Here is a 21,514-nt window from a genome sequence, read left to right on the forward strand (position 1 = left end):
GAAAAATACCTTGCTTACGACTTACTACTAACAATGGAGGGTCTCTCAAGCTTCTTAACTAGTGAGGTTCCGTTTGTAGAGGAGACAGAGTGTACTTAGGTAAGCTGCAGAGAGAGAGAGAGAGAGAGAGAGAGAGAGAGAGAGAATAGCATAAAGTGCAAGGGCATGAAAAGATTAGGGAAAGAGACAGGATAGGAAAAAACACGTGGCGATGGGAAACAGTAATCAGATGGTGAGGGGTGCGAGGGGGGAGGTGTGGCAAAATACAGAACAATTGTGCGAGGTCTATGTGCGAAACACAGCAACTAGCCCCATGTCTCGCTGCAAATGACGCCAATCGATAAATGAATTTACACGGGTTGGAAATATGGAATTTGTGTAAATGCATTCTTCATACGAGCTTTGTGAGAGGGTTTCAACGTGTTCGGAGCACCATGTAATAATTATTAATCTGGTGAAATATGTTTGGGCAAATTTACAGATGAGAAAAAAAATGAAATATTCATTTATTTAATTATTTGAAATATAACTATGCAAACACGTAAACGACAAAAATGTACCTTGTAATAATTATTTGAAAATATGCTTGAAAAATGGCAAATATATATTAAACTAATTTAACATTAATTTGCAGGAAATATGATTCCACAAATCTGATAACGACAAAACAGATCAAATACCTTGTATGTAATTTTCGAAAAATTATTAAACAATATTGCCTATGATATTGTCACAAAGCCCTTTACCCCTTCAGGCCAATGACATGCATTGATTCCTTCTTGCTATTTCAAGGGGACTTTTTTCGTTTTAGGAGAGACTATTGAAATAGGGGGATTAAATATAGTCCTCATTACCCTATTACTATATAAGGTCTCTCGTCAGGTGTGTAAATCGTCTGGCGATAGTAAGAAGACTCAACTTATACGTCATGATACTGAAGGGCTTAAATAGTACATTACATTGAAATACAGTATGAAGAAAAGCCAATGCATTCGGTCACGAATGCGTATCGCCCGCCATCACTGAAATAATAGATCAGTAATTCTCTGGCAATCGGAGGCATATCATCGCAGCTTCGTAAAAAAAAAAAAAAAAAAAGTTTGAGGATTTCGCTGTTTACTTCTACCGGATCTTTTGCGTTTGGTGCTCGTTCTCTGATTTTTATGTAACTTTTGTCACTAATATATATTTTAATACGATTCCGAATTTGAATTCATTTTTGGGAGAAATTGTTTTTTAAACAATTATATTTGGTTAGGTTAGCTAACAGTAATAATTACGATAGTTAATTATAATAAATAATATTTAAGTAGAACCTTTTTAAACAAAAGTTCTCCCCCAAAAAAATTCATATTTGGAATTAGCTTAAAAAACCGTATCAGTGACGGAAGTTGCATAAAAATTGGAAAAAGTGCACCAAACCCAGATCAGAAACGAGCAAAACTCTACGGAATTCAGTAACCGCAATTCCTATCTCGTGTGTTTGGTGCACTTTCTTCCATTTTTATGTAAATTTCGTCACTGATACAATTCTTAAGGCTGATTCCAAATATGAATGTATTTTTTGTGGATTAAGTATTTTCTTTAATGTCATACTTAAATATTATTTGTTATTATTATTATTAACAAACCTAATTATTAATATTAACTAACCTAACAACAAAACTTTTTTAAAAATAATTTCTCCCAAATAATATTTAAATTCCGAATCTACTTCAAAAACTGTATTAGTGGCGAAATTTACATTAAAATTGGAGAAAGTGCACCAAACACAAAAGATCCTGTCTACCAAGTTAATTATCATGCTAAAATTCAGAAGTGTGAAGTCACTGGTATCATGTTGGTGAAGGTAACTGAGTATTACAGGCCTCTGAAGAATTTTTAATAGTATAACATAACATAACAGGTTATGTGTTCTCAAGACGTTCTCCTTAACCCCTTAACCGTGGGGCGTCACTTTCGTGACGCTCGGCTACAATGGATCGTACCGCGGGGCGTCACTTTTGTGATTCTGTGTTATTTTGAATTATCCTGGGCTCTCAAGTGGTGGCTTGTATCATCTATCAGTACTGCCAATGTCCAACACTAGTCAGCACTCCAAATCTCATCTGTACTCCCATCCATTGTTGACATTTTAGCTATTTTACCCCCTTCGTGACTCCCCTCCCTACCTGCCCTCCATTACCCTCTCCTCTCACCTCCCACGCCACGCTGCGCTACGGAAATTTCCCCCTTCTCTTTCCACAGATTTCATCCATTGAAATAAGCCCTATGCCCTATATTTTTACCCAATAATATATACCAAAAAAAAACAGGTAAGTGATAGTGTTATACTCCAGAAATTGGCTAATTATCACCTGACAACACCTCACGTGCATTCATTCGCTACATTACCACGGTAATTTCCCCTTTGATTTATGCCTTGTAATCGATGTCTGTAATAAAAATATATATCAGAAAGGAAGGGAGAATCCTAATTGACATTTACATTCACCTGGAACAACCTATTTCTTTATTTATTGCCGAGATTTTCTACCTATAAAAAATTAGCATGTAAGTTAGCAGCAGTAAGCCTAAAGTGTCATTGTCAACCCTTCCCTTCTCAGATAATTTACCCCCTTCGTGACTCCCCTCCCTACCTGCCCTCCATTACCCTCTCCTCTCACCTCCCACGCCGCGCTGCGCTACGGAAATTTCCCCCTTCTTTTTCCACAGATTTCATCCATTGAAATAAGCCCTATGCCCTATATTTTTACCCACTAATATATACCAAAAAAAAAAAACAGGTAAGTGATAGTGTTATACTCCAGAAATTGGCAAATTATCACCTGACAAATCCTCACGTGCATTCATTCGCTACATTACCACGGTAATTTCCCCTTTGATTTATGCCTTGTAATCGATGTCTGTAATAAAAATATATATCAGAAAGGAAGGGAGATTCCTAATTGACATTTACATTCACCTGGAACTACCTATTTCTTTATTTATTGCCGAGATTTTCTACCTATAAAAAATTAGCCTGTAAGTTAGCAGCAGTCAGCCTAAAGTGTCATTGTCAACCCTTCCCTTCTCAGATAAGCCGCGGCATTTAGTTCCTTGTCCTCCACTGCAGAGACAACATGTCGCACTCGCGCCCCGCCATTCCTGCCGCTTCTGCGCCCATTGCAAAGGGCCCCGTGACCTCTACGCCAAAGGAAAGTGTTGAGGCAAGCAGGAAAGGCCTCAGTGACTCTGCAGTGGCACGAGAACTTGCTGAATTGTCCATGATAATAATGGACAGTGATTTTGACGATTCCGGTGAATCGTGTGATGAGCCGGGTGAAGATATCGTGCCAGAAACAGCGACAACAAGTGCTCCTACCAGTGAATTAGTGTCTAGCTCCAAGGGAAAGGAGCCTTTAGTGCAGGAAGGACAAGAATTTGGGAAGGGAGTGAAAAGGCGGCGTGTTAGCCCCAGAACAATGCCCCCACGTGACCCAGCCCGCCATGAGTCACGAGTGCATTCACCTCCCCGTTCCCCAAGCCCCGCTTTACTCATCTCGTCATCATCGTCGGCTGAGTTATCTCCGGAGTCTTCGTCGTGGGAGTCACCACCAGCATCAACAGTGAAGGCCGGCCGTAGAGGTAGAGGTAGATCTAAGAGAGTGAAAAGTAGTGTAGCTAGTAGGGTAAGGGCTGCTAGTGCTGTACGGCAACCTAGGGTCAGTGAGAGTGACCTTGACAGAGATAAGCCTCCCTCTCAGCCAACCTCCACCACCACCACCACCACCAGCCCTCCACAGCCACGCCAGGGAATCCTGGACGCCTTCGCGTGGACGGAAGGGTCAGATTTTGTCCCCGAAAACCTGGTTTTCGATGAGAGCTCGTCAGGAGTTCAGCCTGCCTTCACTATGGACGAAAATGCTGAGTGTGTCGACTACCTTTTGGCCTTCCTAGATGACGAAGTCATGCAGCACATATGTGATGAGACCAACAGGTTCGAATCACAACGTGCTGCTAGTGGTACAGGTGCAGCCAAGATGCAACAGTGGACCATGCTGGGAGTGTAGGAGCTGTATGTGTTCTTTGCCCTCATGCTTCTTATGCCACACTCCAAGAAGCATGAGTTGGAAGAATACTGGTCCATGGACCCCTTACTACCCTCACCGACCTTCAACAAGTACATGGCCAGAGATCGCTTCCGGAACATCATGGGAAACCTGCACTTTGCCGATAATGATGTACCTTCCCAAACCGACCCATTCTGGAAGATCCGGGAGATTCTGAACAGAATGAAGGATAAGTTCATGTCATTCTTCCACCCATTTCAGAAGGTTGTCATTGATGAATCCTTGGTTTTGTTCAGAGGACGTCTTCGGTTTGTTCAGTACATTCCAAGCAAACGCCATCGCTTTGGAATTAAGTTCTTTGTACTGTACGACTGTAAGACGGGGTACATCCTTGACTTCGTCATATATTCAGCCAGCACTGTCGATCTCGATAAAACACACCCCCTTGGCTTCTCAGGCTGTGTAGTGAAAGTGCTCCTAGAAAAGTATTTTGGTGGGAATCATGTGCTGTATACAGACAACTACTATACAGCACCAAAACTTGCCAAATACCTTTCTGAGCACGGCATTGGCTCCTGCGGCACTGTGAAAAGTAATCGTGCCAACTTCCCCAAATTCCCAGAGGCGGGAAACTCGCAGCGAGGAGACGTGCACCTACGCAAGTCTGAGAAGATGCTGGCAATACGGTGGCATGACAAGAGAGTCGTGCACATGCTCACCACCGTACATAAGGGGGAGATGAAAGACAGTGGGAAGGTCGACCGTAGGACAGGCGAACCTGTGATGAAACCTGATGCTGTGTTGGACTATAATATCAACATGCGGCTGGTGGACAAGTCCGACATGATGATTGGTGAGATCGACTGCCTCAGGAAGAATACTAGGTGGTACAGGAAAGTTTTTCTGCATCTCATAGATATGACGATGCTGAACGCCTTCATCCTGTACAAGATGAAGGTAAAGCCACCCAAGTCCTTCTCCCTGAGGTTGTTCGCCAGGACTTGTGTCCAGCAGCTGCTGGAAAAATATGGTAGGGTGCAAGCAGCAACTCCAAGGCACCATCCAGTTACACTTCCTGACCAACTTTAGCAGAGGGCGTATATGGATCGGCACAGACTTGAGCTAATGCCTGCCACAGGGAAAAGGAAGGCTGCGATTCGCAGGTGTCAGGTATGTGCGCATACCACACGCCGCACACCTGAGCATAAACGCACCTCTTGGCAGTGCGCTGAATGCCAGGTTCCCCTCTGTGTAACCTGCTTCTTCGATTATCACAGCCAGAAGCAGTTCTAACAGTGCAAGTGTGGAAGCAGAATTATTTGGAAATAATGTGTAAATAATGTGTAAATAATGTGTAAATAATGTGTAAATAGCAGGTGAAAGCAATGGATGTTCAGTTCATATGATTGAACAGTGTATTATAGTTTTATCTTACTGAAAGTGACAGTGAATAACATATTGTAAGTAAAATAGAAGGGTAAATATTGAAAATAGAATAGAAAATGTAAATAGTAATGTAAGTAATTAGTAATATAAGAATATGAGTACAAATAATTTATGTTATAACAGTGAGAGTGAATCCGTGGCTCTCTACGTATTTTACTGACTGAAAAATTGAATGACTTCAGTGACAATCAAATAATACGACTGAAGGAAACTTATGGAGAAAGACTCCAGATATATATAAGTGTGATATAGTAATAGAAATATAAAGTGTGAGGGGTTTTATGAATAATAAATGACAGAGTGCCTAGAGCGAACTAGCGCAAGTGCGGCGATCAGACGCGCTCGTAATTTCCATTGCTTTCACAGTGTTTTTTTTTTTTAGTATGGATCCCAAACTACTTGAAAATGGTAGAATAGTGTTTATAGTGTTTGTATCTGGCTGTGGTCATCATATAACGGGTTGTCGGGAAGTGTAAAGTGGAGACTTAGTTACCCTACTTCAGAGGTCTCCACAAGTCCTACGGAAACTGACGAAGGCTCAAAAATCATTCCAGGAGAAAGCTGAAGGTATGTGCAATAAGCATATATAATTTTATTATTCTAGGACTAATAACTGATTTTTGGCAAATATTTTTTGAGAGTCTGTCGGAGCCCAAATAACCCCGCGGGACACGCAAGTCAATGGTAAACAAGCCCGCGGTGTAGGGGTTAAGCACCACTTTTAAAAGAAAATAAGGGGAGTGGGGGCCGTTATGTTTTTGGTTAGGTGTGCAGGGAGGCAGAGGGGGGGGGGTATGTGATTGGTCAGATGGAGGGTTGCAAAGCGCGTAGCGTTAAAATTCTAGCTATGTTATTAACATTCGTATGTTCCCTTCTTCACCTGAGGAGGGTCCCTTATATCAGTCTATGTAACACCCTACATTACACTTGGCAGTCATCTATGAGCGGTCCTAAGTTTTCGTTCTTAATATATTGTTAGACCCCAGGTTTCTGATCAAAAGCTGAAAGAGGAATGACACTGATTTTATAACGGTCTCTTCTCTCACATAAAGGGAATCGCATATTCTTCATGTACTTACTTGGTTTATCAAACGTTCTTCATCCCATTGCAGTTTTTCGTTTGATTAGTTTTCTCGGGTTGAAAGTTTCTGAACTACCCCAGGTTACTGGACAGTATTATTCTACGCATTCTAGCTAATTCTTTATAACTTTTCTTGCCATCACCCTGTTTAATTTAGACAAGGAAAGCTACCTAATAGCCAAAGAAGTTAATGGAGGCTATATGTAACCCCTTCAGTTCGAAAGGAGTCTCCACAGTTGAATAAAATTGTTTGGAGGAAGCAAGCGTAAACTCCAAAAATATGTTATTATTGTGGATCCAGGATCATTTGTAACGTAAATTCAGTTGACTGCAGGCTGAAGTTGCCATTCTACTGCTCGTCGTCTTCCTTTATGGGGATAATGAGGGAGCTGGGAGGCGTTTATATAACTTGGAGGTAGAGCCGCAGCGTTTCATTACTACTACCACGTGAAGGCGTTCCTCTCCAGTACCCCAAAAGCATACGATCGTTATGGGCGAGTTAACTATAGGGAATTTTGTTCAGCAAAATCTTGTTGCGGAGTTAAGAATGCACGAGGTAGCTATAAAAAATTGAGACAGCTTCTCTCTAGGATACAAATATAGTGATCTGGCCTTCACACTCGCCAAACTATTTATGATATTTAATTGGCAGGTCTCTTTCCCACACTGGATTTCGTTAATTTGAGACAAGATGGGATAAAATTATAGAGAGAAGAATATATCCAGTTCGCATACAGCCAGTTTTGAAATTTTAAGGTAGTAAGACAGGCACAAATCTGATGTCACAGGTGAAGGTTACTTTTACGACAATTATATATAACACGTAAACTGTCAGTTCTGAGAATTCTGTTGTGAAATAGGACATATAATACAGTAATAAACTTGTGTTCTTATCGGTATCACCCAGTATGATGGGCTGCTGTTGGCATTAAGTAATTTGATGTAAAGTAGCTCAAACATTATTAGAAAATGCTGTTAGCAGCTGCCGTCATTATAGTTAATAACTTAGGTGATTATACTTGAATAATATGTGATAAAGGATGATGTAAAAGGCGATAAGGGACGAAACCATATTTTTTATCGTTATTATTCGCAAATTATTTCACTACCAGATTTTAAAATTTGCAGGGACAAACATATGAAAACAAATGCAGCTGTTACGACAAGTATTCATTAATCTGTCAGAAATTTTAATTTTCTACTCGAGATGAAAAGAATAAAATATACATGGAAAAGATTTTCTTGTGAAAAATCTTCATCAATCTCAGAAAACTGACCTGATGCATAATTGTACCACCGAAATGAAATTTGGAATGGCTCTGGTTCAAATACTGAGTGAAGGACCAAGCTTACGAGGATATTAAGCGATCAAGCCACCTTTCGAATAAGGCAACAAACTAACTCGTACTTATTACAGAGACCAATTACTGCACAACCAGTTACCTGTAGGAATGAAACCACATTATACTAGACGACTTTTACACATGTAATATGCACGTAATGATAGTATTGGAATACAACATTTAAAAAAAAAAGTATAGATTCTGTTATGGTATTAAAAATTATGGTGCAGGTCCAGACACGGCTACAGTCGGAATTCTGTTGTCGTCAACTCTCAGAAGATACTTATTTTGTGTAAGTGATGAGAATATTAGGAGTTCCGTAAGATGTAATGCAAACTTAAATCCTTGAAATACTGTAATACACTAAAATGGTTCGAATGATGAGTGAGCGCGGCGGAAACTGTTCGAACTGATGGCTTCCAGTTGACGCTTTAGCATATCTTGGAACGTTGTGTTGTACTGAAATATGATCCTTTATGTTTTCAACTTTGTATTTTTCAGTACGTTTTTCAGCTTGTAACAGATTCTTATATTTGCAATGCTGCAGATGATATTTTCTTCATCACAGAAAACTACGAAAATTAGTAACTAAAAGAACTAACATTCATATTATGTTGATATAAACTGCCCAGTTTATATGCAAAGAAGCTGGGCACTACGTGTTGGGAATAATCTAAGGAAATAAATATTAATATGACAATCTCAGAATAGTGTAAGCTATTCAACGCACGTAGATTGTACCTCAGGATGGGAATTATTTGACTAACAGTAATTTCCCTATCTCCTGCTTAAGCTTAGCTCAACGCCCTTAAACTGAATAAGCTGGTTGGTAGTGTTTTGCTTATATGAAGAAAGAAAAAGGTCATCGGCTGAAACAAGCTAAATAAAATTTGGGGGTAATGAGAGCAGCTGTTGAAAAGAAGCATGTGTATTTATCCCATGACGCCTGGGGTCGGGTGGTAGAGGTATCCAGTCAATAACTCACAAGGGATTACGCGTTTTGTTCAATTCCCAGAAGTGGCTGTAGGTGTTTCTAGTACGTAGTATGTTGCCAGGCGCGTAGGTCGGTATCCTACCCTTATTATGTTCTGGATTATGGCAGCCTTGCTTCGGGCCCCTACACCCCGAAAGGAGCAATATGAGACTGGCAGTCACCGTTGCCATTTTACCGTACTAATCCCATAATCATTGTTTTTATTCCCCTAATCCTCACATCATTCCATTCAGCTACGGAGGTATGTTTTGAATTGGAGGGCTTAGTTAACCCCTTGACTAACTGAGATCCTTTCCTGCGTGGAACAAAATCGTTTATCGGAAATAGATAGATAGATAAATATGTAAGAAAAAATGTTTTCACAGTAAGAGGGTTAAGACGTTACCGAGTGTATTTTAGAATACGAAATGGCAATTTTATGAATATTATAAAAAAAATATATAAAGAAGAAGAGGAGAGGTGGATTAGTAAAAAAAAAAAAAAAAAAAAAGGCGAAACTTAACTGGAAGAACATAGACAAATAAAAGTCAGGGGAAAAGCTTTACTGAAGGAGTCATACAAGAGAAAGAAGCAAGACAGTGTCCATGGGATAAAAAATGTCCAGAATAACTGGAAACAAGAAAACTCCAAGGCTTCCTGCATACAAGAGAGAACAAATCTTTATGAGGTCGATTTGTGTTCCATTACCCTGACCGGAAAACCATTTTGGAAAAAATTAGGGAGATAAACCTGAATCCCGGAAGCTAGTACACGAACGACCGCATTAATGGAGATTTACTAGGCAAGAGGGGAGGATCGCCAGTCTTAAGGAAACAGATAAAGGGCTATCGGATGCTGGGGCGGGTCATTTAGAGGTACTTTAGGGCAACGTTTATGACTGTAGTAATTACCTCCAGTAATGAACTTGGAGGAGGAAGTTAAGTACCTGTCTGGCTGCTTGTTTGTCCACACGATATCTCCAAAAGTTATTAATGAATTTCAATTAAATTTTTGGGAAAGGTGGGCCATTGGCCAAGAAAGAATTGATTAAATTTGGGGGTGGATCCGGAGCCGGATCCTATGTATCCCCCACAATATAAGTTCTCAGCGAATTCCAATTAAATTTTTTGGAAGGGTGGGCCATGGGCAAAGAAAGAATTAATTAAATTTTGGGGCGGATCCGGATCCGGATCCGAATCCTATGTATCCCGCACAATATAAGCTCTAAGCGAATTTCAATTAAATTGTTTGGAAGGGTGGGCCATGGGCGAAGATAGAATTGACTAAATTTGGGGGCGGATCCGAATCCGGATCAGACATTGGCGGAGGTATGTGCTCTCTAAGTGCTTGCTAGTTTAGGTTTGGCACTGATCTTTTAAGAGAGCGTCTGGGTAGGTGGAAGATGAAAATGTTTAGCAGGAGAGAAAGGTGTGGATTACGGGGAAGAATGCAAGAAGATAGAGAAACAGGAAAGGTGGAGCAAATGTAAGAGGCGTGAATGTACCGGGGAAGCAACATATGGGACGAAGAAGATGAGGTTGAGCAATAGTGATTAGTATAGGTTACAGTGGAGGAAGTCAAGGTGGAGCAGCATCGGGGAAAACAATAATGCAGCGGTAGTGAGAGGTCTGGATGAAAAACAGAAGCAGCATCAGCCGGGAAAGGGAAACGCGAAGTCAGATGTGTGGATGACAGTGAAAATTATAAACATGAAGTAATAGTGAGAGGTGCAGATTAAAGGATGTAGCATCAACCATGTCATGGAAAAACTGGAGCAGGAATGAGATGATGAATTTATTGGTGGAGGAAAGCGTGCAGAAGGAATCAGGCGATATTATTAGTGGTGGCAGAAAAGGTGGGAAAATGATAAGCGTGCACTGGTGGAATGTAAAGAAGTAAGAAGAGGAAATGATGGAGCAGAAGTGAGAGGTGTGAAAGAGTAGAGGAAAGGAGGACGAGGAAAGGGTTGAACGAGAGGCATGGATTACAATAGAGTAGGAAAATGTGGAGCAAAGATGACAATGTGGAGTAGGAGTGAGAGGAGAAGTATGGACTCAAGCGGGGAAAGAAAGCGAGAAACGGCATCAAATTGGAAGAGAAGCCCCTACAGAAGGCGAAGTAAGGGAAGCGACAGACAAAATGGAGGAAGCAGATGGAAGAAAAGGGGCAGAAAAAAGGAGGATAAAAATCATTAGCAGGCTGTTGAGAAGAAGCAGGAATGACTCCTTAATTATGTTATTCGTTTCTTTCAGATCATTTTCTTCAGCCAAGATCATTTTCTTCAGCCTTTATTAACCTTCAACATTACGTTGCTATCCTATCCAGAATATAATTGTACTGTACTCGTGTGACCGCAGCGAGAATAAATTTAATCTAAATTAACGGACTGAAGAAATTAACAGGAACATTCAGAAGAAAAACAAAAGGAAATAGGAAAGGGGAACGTAAGATAGAAGATAATAAACAGGAACTTGAACGAGTTTTGAACAGAAAATTTGGAGAAACACCCACAATTGGCTAGAGGAAAAATTAATGCTGAACTACTAGAATGTTAACGTCCTCGGACACAGGACGTATTTCCTATTTAAAGCTAGCTCTCTTGTTTACAGTAAGTGTATCTCCATCATCCCTCCTTCCCTTTTATTTCTCATCTATCACTCCTTGCCTCTTCTGTCTTCTTAATCTCTCTGTTACTTTTTCGCTTTATACTTATTTCAAAGTCAGAGGTGGTTGATGTGTACATGTACACAACAACATAATACCTTGCTCTAGTGTTCCTGAACTTGAAACCTCTGAATACCCTACGCTCTGGCCTGAGCTTCTTGTCATTCTCTGGCTAAATATATGTGTGCTGTATACTTATCCACTAATTCCTCCGACAATGAAAAATTCTTTTCCGATATTACTTTTAAAATGGAACACGTTCTATCAATTACTTCTGTTTCTGTAAACTCTATCTACGCGATTGCAATGTTCACCATCATCTTTGACTCACTACTCCATTCATTGATCCATATGATGAACAAACTTCCATGTTTTCTAAACGTAACCACCTGAAGCAGCTTCTGAAGGACCCTACCCATATTCCTGATTACCATGGAGAAAGCTCCAGCATACTTAACCTTTCCCTTAAACCTAATCTTTCTGTTTACTCTGATAATATTTTCTCTCCATTGTTCTCCTCCGATCACAGTCTTATCAACTTAACCTGTCCTACCAAAAACCTCCGGATTCTCCCAAGACGCGGCGGTGTCAAGTGCTTGCCACACGTGGTTCCCTCACACTCCCACACTTCTTCCTCAAACATTTCCCCAGCCGTGAAGCATGTTTCATTCACCTTGTACGTGTGGTGCTTACCAGTTCGCCCGTTTTCCAACCATTACAGAGTGACGCTGTGCCCGATGATGTACACCTGGCCAGAGAAGTTCGCGACCACGTACCTTGTATGTTTGTGTCAACTGAGCTGGTAACACTGTGTGGGAGACGTGTAAGAGTAGGTGGAATATAGTAGAGTGACCTGAACTGTTAAGTAGAAAGCTACTAATATAACAGTCAAAAGACTTCCCAGCTAAGCTGACACAAACATACTTGGTACGTGGTCGCGAACTCTCCTAGGCGGGTGTACAGGGGGTAATAATTTTACGAATAAATAATCCATGAATCAAAATCAATAACTCTTTTTTAACTCATTTCACTTTTATAACTTTTATCTATCTATCTATTGCCAGACGCCTCAATCCCGTTCGGGGTGGCCACAAACAAATCGCCTCCACGTCGTCCTGTTCCCCGCCATTTCACTGCCCCGCTCCCAACTCACACCCCCCTCTCTCATATACCTCTCCACCCCATCCCTCCATCTCATCCTCGGCCTCCCCCTCCCTCTTCCCCCCTCCACCTCACTCACATACACTCTCTTCTTCAGTCTTTCACCCTCCATCCTCTCCACATGGCCAAACCACCTCAGTGTATTCCTCCTAACGCTTCCTATCACATCCACATTCACACCACAACACTCCTTTATATCTTCATTTGTCAGCCTGTTTCTTCATGTGACTCCACAGGCTCCTCTTAAATAACTCATTTCCACTGCTCTCACTCTTGACTTGTGTCCTTCCAGCAACATCCAAGCTTCACTTCCATACGTTAGAGTTTGTATCACAATACCGTCATGTAGTAACTTTTTCACTTCCATGCTCACTTCCCTGCTTCTTATCATTGCTTTCAAGGAACCAGCAACCTTTCTTCCCTGCTGTACCCTTTCAAGCACTTCACCCTCCAAACCTCCATCCTTACTCATCACACTACCCAAGTACTTAAATGTACTCACATTTTCCAATTCCTCACTATCCAACCTCGCTGTACATTCACTTACTCCGCTTAATTTTCTAGAAATAAATACTTATAAATACTATATACCCACGTTACTATCGTTTTCTTTTCACCTTAAAATACTTTTCAGTTGCTACTGGTCACTGGTCAATTGCCATGGGTTGGTACTAGCACCCGTCTGGCAGCAAACTCACACCCCATTTTCTGTCCAACTCTCCACTGAAAAAAGTTAATCGATACTCCCAATCCTTCATGTATGCAACAAGTCATATCCGGAACTATCTTCCACTGTCTTTCCTTCTGCCTATGACCTCTAGTCTTTTAAAGTAATGCGTCCAGGCCTCTAGAAATTAAAGGATCTTGAATTTGTTTTGAGAGAGAGAGAGAGAGAGAGAGAGAGAGAGAGAGAGAGAGAGAGAGAGAGAGAGAGAGAATCTTCTAAAGCAAAAAAAAAAAAAGTTGATGGAGGAGATAACAGAAAGGAAACAAGGTAACCTACAGAGAAGCCTTTTTTTCTTTTTTACCTATTGTTAAATATTAAAGAAAAATGCCCTGCTTACTGCTTACCAGCCTTCTATGCCGGGACCCACAAGCTACTTAACTTTGAGCTTCTAAGTGTCGAGAGGAGCGAGTGTACCTAAGCAGACACACACACACACACACACACACACACACACACACACACACACAGAGTAAATATGGTTTACGTGGAGAATGAATATACGAAGAGACAGAGGAAAAAAAGGGAGAAGACATCAATACAAAAGCTAAATAGAAACCTAAAGAAGCGGACTCAGGGAGGAAGGAATAAACAAGAAGAAAGTAAAAACCCTGAGTGAAAGAAGGAAGAAATATAAGGAAAAAACTATAGACTAAGAAGGAACGGAGAAACAATAAAAAAGATGAGGGAGAAAAAGACAAGTAAAGAGGAATGGATCACGACAGAGAAAGAAAGAGAAATGATAAGACAGAACAAAATGTACCAATGGCGAATAAAGGAATAAAAGAGGAATGAAAGAATGAATAAACTGATGAAATTAGAAAAAAATGACATGAGGGAGGGAGAGAAGGATGGCTGATGGATAGAACATTACAAGCGAGGGGACTGAAAGAAGAGAAATGGGAAGCTATGAAATGGGAGAGATGAATGAAGACAGTAAAATAATATGAGAGAGAGAGAGAGAGAGAGAGAGAGAGAGAGAGAGAGAGAGAGAAAGGGGGGGGGAGTACAGGAAAACGGAAGAGAAGGAAAAAAGAAAAAGGAGGATATAAAGTAATTGACTGCACTGAGCTAGAAGGAAGGATGCGATAAAAAGAAAAATGAAAACTACAGCGAGGATAAGAGCAGAACAGAGAATCACAATGAGATGCAACAAAATAATACGACTATATTATGAAAGAAGGAAGAATATAGAGAAAAAGATTAATTAGTAACAGAGCAAACAAAAGAGAATAGACTGAAGAGAGAGGAATACAGGGTGAGGAAAGTACGAAAGGGAGACAGAAGGGAAAGAAATAGGAACAGAGAGAGAGAGAGAGAGAGAGAGAGAGAGAGAGATGACTACAAAAGACAGATGAAATGAGAAGGAGGTAGAGATAGAAGTAGAAGAGTAACAGGAAAGCTAGAAATCTAGATGGGAGAGAGATGAAAGCAATGGACTGACAGCGAGGGGAGAAAGACAGATTAAAAAGGGAGTTAGAATGGAAGATGAGAGGGGAGCCGGATGTCAGAGAGAGGGACAACTAATATGTTCAAGAACTGTGAGAGGGAAAAGTGAGGCGAAAAGACAGACACTCGAGAGAGAGAGAGAGAGAGAGAGAGAGAGAGAGAGAGAGAGAGAGAGAGAGAGAGAGAGAGAGAGAGAGAGAGAGGAAAGGTGAAGGAAACGGGTAAGAAAAAGGAGAAATAGTGAAAGGTAAGAGAAAATGATAACAGGAGGAGAAAAGACCACGGAATGGAGATAGAAAAAAGAGTGGGGGGGAGGGCGATATAGGTACACTCCTACCAGAACTTATCCTAACACCTGGGAGCGATTAATGTGGAAATGAGCAGTACGTAGCATTTATTTGGCAATAGTTGGTGTGCCATAATGTGCGGTGACATACTTCGCAGCCATTATGCAGGTGTATGATGTACAAGTGCAAGGTGCAGTAATCATTTCTAATAAACATACGAGAACAGTTGGTTTCAGACTCATTGGTCATATAAGTTAAAAGCGCATAATGTGCACAGGGATCGTATACTTCTTTGTCAGAATGTACACCCGCGTCAACAAAAAATGTTCCACCCTCCTCGAGACCTTCCGCGTCATGGCTGCCCGTTTCCGTGCGGCAGGGTAAACAGGGTAGGAGGGGAGTGACGTGGTGGGGGGGGGGAGAAAAAAAAGACTGGGTTACTGGGACTTGGGGGTGGGTGGGCGACCTGAGAGTGGTGGAGGGAGGTAAGTGATGGTGGGGCGTTGTTTCCAAGCGAAGATCACTTGTCCTTATATCCTTCATTAAGAGCGTTGTATATGAATAATCATTTGGCAGGTAATACCACATTAGGTTTAATCTATAAGGCTTTAGATAACTGGTGATTGTTGAGCGACTAAATGCAAGAACAATAGTTATTCGTCGTTTTATAGGGGTTGGGTTTCTCGCACCCTCTCCCACACACTCGCACAGTCCTGCTGAAACAACTATGCATTTAATACAATACTCTTCCCCGTTGAGTTGGAAATTATATTGGCATTAGGTCTTTAATGATAATAACCCGTGGGTTGTCTTAACATATATGACTTTTAAGAACACGAGTTTTGAAAAGTCAAGCATCCATTTCATTTGTCTGTTTATATTATACCGACTAAGTATATTATGTATGCTACATTTTATTGTTTTTCCCAACTACGTATGCATTTGAAATTGAAGTTTCCTTTACCTGTGTATAACATGGGGTTGAGGATGTATGTTGAGTTAGGAACATGGCCTCGGGATGGTTGGTCCCCCCATCTCGTCCCATACAATGCCTGCCACTCGTTTTACTCTTGTCATTTACAGTTCGGTTGTTTCCACAGTTTCTTTCATAATTAAATCTCAGAGATCTCTGGCATATTTATTTATTTGTCATCCTACTTTCTGGATCACCTTTCCCCTTATTTTTTCTCTCCCCCCAGCCCGTTACTCCCCTCCTAGCCTGTTTAACCTGCCGCGCGGAAAGGGGCTGTCTGAATGCAGAAGGTATCAAGGAGTGTGGAACATCTTTTTATGACCGCGGTTTTACACCAGCCTACAAAGCAATCGGACACTGAAAAGAGAGGAAGATAACGATCCCAACAGAGAATATGCCGGAATTAAAAAATGAAAGCATTATTCACAATAATAAGTAGCAAGGAAACAAGAGCAGAATTGCTAATGGACCTGCGGCGAGACTTTTGTTTCAAACACTTTGAAGCTCATCGGCGCGCCCCTACTTTATTTGGTCATTCACCTTTGAAGGGATCAGTATAATGGAAAGCGCTGACGACGCCACGTCCACTTTTTGCTTTGTGCCTTTCTCCTTCGGCCAGCATGTTTGACGCTCTTCTCCAAAGGCCTCCTTATAACAAATTCGTCAAAAACAGAAAAACACTGGCCACTCGTCGACCTGCTGGCTATCGCCGCAGGAAAAAAAAAAGGGGGGGAGAGGGCAAAACTGATACATACAAAATAAAACGAAAAATATCAGCACGAAGCACCGTAACCCCTTGTAATCCAGGACACATGATCAGAAGCCCAGTATATAACGATGACTAAAATTAACTTCATCATTGACAAGGCAAAATGAAATAACATACGAGTACAGGCGAAAACAAATATATCACTAGCAAACTCTGAAAAACCAAGCTAACACACACACACACTGAAAATTGCTAGACAGTTAATGCACGAACAAACTTCCACACTCCACTAAATTCTCCCTGGGATCGACAGAATAATCCAGAAAAGTGCAAGCCAAAAAGACGAGGTGTGTCAGTAACTTAAGCCTGTATTTTGCCTGTAATACTCACCCATGACTTCTCGACATTCAGACTTTTACCCAGACAAAACCGCAAGAGGAATGTTTACTGAATAACCAAGTGGAGCCAAGGTATGGCGACGGATTTACGTTTTTTTTTTTTTTTTTTAATCGGTCATATACTATCCGACAGTCTGGGTACGGTTATAGCCCCCTACAGATTGCCACAGCTGATATACCTTCTTACGACAGTATCTTATTAATTTCGTAACAATATCTGTGCAGTACATCAAAACTGTAAAATATGCAGTAGCTCAAATTACAATAATTATATAAACTGACAGACTCGAGGGCCAAATTTGTGGACATTAAGTTCGGTGGTTCATAATACAGTAAAGTATTATGAAGCTTAGGTTGTTCGGAGGATCTGCCGCCGATTGATGAAGCTGCTATTGCAAATGATCACTTGTACAACTGTAATGAATGCAAGATATGTACTGAGTACACTTTACCTCTACGGAAGTGCTTTCAGAGTAAAAGCAATGTGCTTGAGTGCCCATTAGTCCACAAACGCTTGGGCGCGCGCGCGCGCACACACGCACACGCACGCACGCACACACACACACACACACACACACACACACACACACACACACACACACACACACACACACACACAAACAAACAAACAAAGAAACAAACAACAATCTCACCTAAACAAATGTCAAAGCAACGCCTACAAAAACGCAAATAAAACTAGAATGTCACTAAGTAGAGCGCATACCTCCGCCAACGCCCTATTTCGCAATGTTAAAGAAAAAAAAAAAAAAAAAACTGGATCAGCACCTTTATCCGGATCCGCACCAAAATTTAATGGAGTGTATCCTGGACCAAGGACCATTCTTCTACAAAGCTGCGTGGAAATCCATTCCGTAGTTTTTGTGTAATCTTGCTCACAAACCAACCAACCAACCAACCAACAAACAAACGGACAGGGGTGAAAACATGACCTCCTTGGCGGAGGTAATAAGTCCTTAACGAAGATCGCTTCTCTGTTCCCCTTTAAACACAGCAGATGGAATGGACATCGAATCTGAATAATAAAAAAAAAGTAGTAACATCAAACATAATTTAACCTTCAGAGCGACAAGCAAATATAATCCAGCACGAAGAAATTAACGAGACTGAGGAATAAAAGGGTAGTGTGATGAGTAAGGATGGAAGTTCAGAGGGTGATGTGCTTGAAAGGGTACAACAAGGAAGAAAGGTTGTTGATTCTTTGAATGCAGTGATAAGAAACAGGGAAGTGAGCATGGAAGTGAAAAAGTTATTACATGACAGAATTGTGATACCAACTCTAACGTATGGGAGTGAAGCTTGGACTTTGTTGGAGGGACAGAAGTCAAGAGTGAGAGCAGTAGAAATGAGTTATTTGAGAGGAGCATGGAGTCACATGGAGAGACAGACTGACAAATAAGGAAATGAAGGAGAGTTGTGGTGTGGAAATGGATGTGATAGGAAGCGTTAGGAGAAACACACTGAGGTGGTTTGGCCATATGGAGAGGATGGAGAGTGACAGACTGACGAGGAGAGTGTATGTGAGTGAGGTGGAGAGGGGGTGAGGGAGGGGGAGACCAAGGATGAGATGGAGGGATGGGGTGAAGAGGTATATGAGAGAGGGGGGTGTGAGCTGGGAGCAGAGCAGTGAAAGGGAGGGGAACAGAGCGACATGGAGGCGATTTGTTTGTGGCCACCCGTTACGGGATTAAGACGTCTGGCAATAGATAGATAGACAGATAAATTTTCATTCAAAAAGGTTTCCTAATTTCCCCCTCCTTTGTAAAAGCGAACCAGCTGAATGTTTTATTTATTTCTTTTTCTCGTTTCTTTAGCTCCCTGCGACGTAATCATGGGTAACGCAGCTGCCGTGATCGCCCTGACTCAGCCCGTCCCCGCGCTGCTGTCTTGTCGTAGAGATCTTCACCGAGATTTCAGGTTGACGTGGGTGAAAAGGAGGAAGATGTAAGTCGAGATAGGAAGAGAGGGTGGAATAAAAATATGTTTTGAAACAAAAGGCAAGAAAGGATGAGAGGGAGGAGGTGGTGAAAGAAGATGGATGGAGGTAGGGAAGGGAGAGGCAGACGTCAGGATGGATGTAGAAGTACCCGGTTTATGCGAACACACGGAAGGAGCAGGAGAAGGATGCATTGTGTTGTGTTTGTGATGTGTTTCTAATGGACTGTGCTGTAGTAGTAGTAGTAGTAGTTGTTCCCTAGGCAGTCTGGCCGAACTGTGCTGTGTTTATGTGTTGTGTGTTTGTCTATACAGCGTGTTAGCAATTTTTTGTTCTGTGCTTCTTTTGTTTGTGTTGTGTTGCACTTTTGTGTTGCGGTGCAGGTTTGTGTTGTGTTGAATGTTTGTGTTGTGCTGCATGTTTGTGTTGTGTTATATTTGTGCTGTGTTATGTTGTGTACGTTTGTTTGTGTGCTCGTGGGCATGTGTGTTCATGCGATATGCGTGTATTATGTATTTTTGCTATGTTGTGTTGTGGGTTTTTGCTGTCTAACTCTGTGTGCTTGAGACTGTGCTTTGCTGTGTCCTGAGCGTTGTGCTGTGTATACTGCGTATGTATGAGTTTGTTGCTTGCCGGAATGTCAATTCCGTATGTTTGTCTGTCTGTCTGTTTGTCTGTTTTTCTGCACTCTACAGGTCTTAATTTAGCGCCGGTGGTTCTGAAAAGATTCAGAAGGTTGAATCCATAAACCCTGGAAGCCTACTGTTTTTCATCAAGGCCCTGGGCTGGGTGGGGAGTTGAATCCCTATCTTTAACATGGGGCTAATTTTCAAAAATTCATATCCGTCAATTCTCATCGGATCTATATGATTTTTATAGATACATACAGGGTGACAATGTCTAACGTCAGACACAATGGGATCCATGCGACAAGCGCTCTGCCTATGGCAGTTTCATTTGTGTGTGTGTGTGTGTGTGTGTGTGTGTGTGTGTGTGTGTGTGTGTGTGTGTGTGTGTGTGTGTAAACCTCCTTGTAAAACTATAACAATATTTATCTATGGCGAGTCGTTTTCACCAAGGAATAACATATATGTGCTGTACAGTCGAATAAAATAGGGTCACTCCATTTACACGCAAGTAGTCGCACGCCCGTACGCTCACTCACTGACGAACACACAAGCAAGCAATCAAGCAAGCAAACAGACAAACACACTCATATTCACTCTCTCTCTCTCTCTCTCTCTCTCTCTCTCTCTCCACTCTCATTATCAAAAAGTTTTTTTTTTTTGTGAGGAAGAAGGAACCAAAGGCAATGAGCCCGCAATACTGTTCCCTCCAAGAGAAAAACAAAATACAACAGAGAGCCAAATTCAAGATCCGATCATTTCGAGATGCCTGGACACACTGCGTTTGAAAGACTGGAGATCATAGGAAGCAGGAAATACAGACAGAGGGAGACAGTTCCAGAGTTGACCTGTTGCATAAATGAAGGACTGGGAGTAACGGTTGACTCTTGCATTAGAGAGTTGGACAGAAAAGGGGTGAGAGTTTGCTGCTAGACGGGTGCTACCGCCCGTCGTAGAAGTGGAGGAATGCATGCAGACAGTTCAGAGGAACAGTGACCATTGAAGTAGCGATAGAAAAGAGATAAAGATGCAACACTGCGGCGAAGAGACAGAGGTTAAAGGGAGTCAGTAAGAGGGGGAGAGTTAATGAGACGAAAAGCCTTTGACTCCACCCTATTGAGAATAGCTGTATGTGGGGAGCCCCCCCCATACATGAGAGTTGTACTCCACACAGGGGCGGATAAAACCCCTGTATAGAGTCAACAATTGTGCAGGGGTAAAGAAGGAACGGAGTCGACTTAGCACACCCAATCTCTTGGAAGCAGATTTTACAAGAGCTGTAATATGATCTTTTCAAGACAAATTCCGAGCAAATGAAACCACAAGCATGTTCAACGATGATGCAGGATTAAGTTGAGTATTATTAAACATAAGTGGGTATACCTGTGGAAGATTTTGTCGGGTTGATAGGTGCAAAAACTGAGTCTTTGATGCATTAAAAACAACCATATTATTTTTACCCCAGTCAGAGATACGAGCCAAGTCAGACATTAGGTGTGCCATAGCCTCATCCCTTGTCTGTTGAAGTAACTGCTGAGATGGACGTTGTGGGAACCGAATGGAAAGGTGAAGGGTGGAGTCATCAGCGTATGAGTGGATAGGGTTAGATTTACAGCTTAGAAGGTCATTTATGAATAAAAGGAAGAGAGTTGGTGATAGGACAGAGCCCTGAGG

The sequence above is a fragment of the Coenobita brevimanus genome, chromosome 23, assembly GCF_032717465.1.
Source record: "Coenobita brevimanus isolate Jiangsu-jjx chromosome 23, ASM3271746v2, whole genome shotgun sequence".
Taxonomy (NCBI): Eukaryota; Metazoa; Arthropoda; class Malacostraca; order Decapoda; family Coenobitidae; genus Coenobita; species Coenobita brevimanus.